Source organism: Cebus imitator, unplaced genomic scaffold (genome assembly GCF_001604975.1).
Source record: "Cebus imitator isolate Cc_AM_T3 unplaced genomic scaffold, Cebus_imitator-1.0 Scaffold237, whole genome shotgun sequence".
In the NCBI taxonomy this organism is placed as follows: Eukaryota; Metazoa; Chordata; class Mammalia; order Primates; family Cebidae; genus Cebus; species Cebus imitator.
Window position 1 is genome coordinate 3996749 of NW_016107552.1, and position 1923 is coordinate 3998671.

Genomic DNA, 1923 nt, shown 5'->3' on the forward strand with positions numbered 1-1923 from the left:
GATGGACTTTTGCTCTTATTGCCCAGGCTGGAGTGCAATGGTGTGATCTCAGCTCACTGCAACCTTCACCTCCGAGGTTCAAGCAATTCTTCTGCCTCAGCCTCCTGAATAGCTGGGATCACAGGCCTGCACCACCACGCCTGGCTAATTTTGTATTTTTAGTAGAGATGGAGTTTCTCCGTGTTAGTCAGGCTGGTCTCAAACTCCTGACCTCAGGTGATCCACCTGCCTTGACCTCCCAAAGTGCTGTGATTATAGGCATAAGCCACTGAGCCCAGCCTAGGGAAGGTATTTAAAGTACTTTATAAAAAGTAATGTGTATTTAAATATACAATTAAATTATTATTGACTATAGTCTCCCTGTTGTGCTATCAAATATTAAGTCTTACTCATTCTAACTACTTTTTGTACCCATTAACCATCCCCACTTTCCCCCCATCCCCAGCTACCCTTCCCAGCCTCTCGTAACCATCCTTCACCTCTCCATCTCCATGAGTTCAGTTGTTTCAATTTTTTTTCTTTAATTGTTTTAATTTTTAACTCCCACAAATAAGTGAGAACACGTGGTTTGTCTTGCTGTGCCTGGCTTATTTCACTTAATGACCTCCAGTTCTGTCCATGTTGTTGCAAATGACAGGATCTCATTCCTTTTTATGGCTGAATAGTACTCCATTGAGCATATGTGCCACATTTTCTTTATCCATTCATCTGTTGATGGACATTTCTTGGCTTTCAAATCTTGGTGATTATGAACGGTGCTCCAACAAATATGGGATGGGAGTGCCAATATCCCTTAGATATACTGATTTCCTTTATGGTATTTTGTATATATACCCAGCAGTGGAATTGCTGAATCACATAGTCAGGTACTATTTTTACTCATTAACATTTGAAGGACTAAACTTTTATGATGATCAGTGGTGAGCAATTCTAATAAGGGCCATGACATGGAGATCCCACTAGTCTTCTCCTATGACCCAGAGGGGCTGTCTATGCCTCATTTAGCACTTGACAACTCACAAAAGGCTTTTGTATCATCTTGTCCCATTTGATCATCCAATAATATTGTGAGTTAAGGGAACAAGGTCCTTGACATTTGTCAGATTTCCAGTTTTTAAACATGGTATTTACTGAAAAACTGTAGGAACCAATATTTTACTTTCTAGTCAAGGGAAAAAAGATCTGAAGTGATCCAATCTAAGCAACATTCTAAAGCCCAATTTCTGGGTTAATTTGTCCCTACATTGCATTCCTTAACTGAAAAGTCACAATTCTTTTTTCACTAGCATTTTTTATTGTTATTATCCTTATATAAATTTAAGTGTCGCACATGAAACAGTCTTGGAGTACACCACCCAAGCTTACTGAAAATGGATTTTACAGCAGAGCAAGGCTAACCCAGCCCAAATTGTGACAGAAGATTTGATGGCCTCTGTTTTAGCAGCCTCTTTTTTGTCCCTTGTGTTTGTTTTGGGTTTCTTACTTCTCCCCACATGACCAGTTCTGCTTTGCTCATAGTAAAGCTTAACTCATATTAAACCTTTAAAAAATGTTTTTAAAATTTTATTTTTAATTGACAAATAATTGTATATATTTATGGAGTACAGTGTGATGTTTTGATAGATGTATATATTGTAGAATGATCAAATCAGGCCAGTTAGCGTATCTATCACCTCAAATATTTATCATTTCTTTGTGGCTGTTTTGAAATAAACAGTGCATTGTTATTGTTGTCATTATTATTATTTGTTTTTAGAGGTGGGGTCTCTGTCACCCAAGCTGGAATGCAGTGGCGCAGTCATGGCTCATGGCAGCCTCAACCTCCTGTGGTCCTCCCCAGCTCAGCTTCCCGAGTAGACCACAGGCACGAGCCACCATGCCATTTTTTTTTTTTTTTTTTTTTTTTTTTTTTTTTTTTTTTTT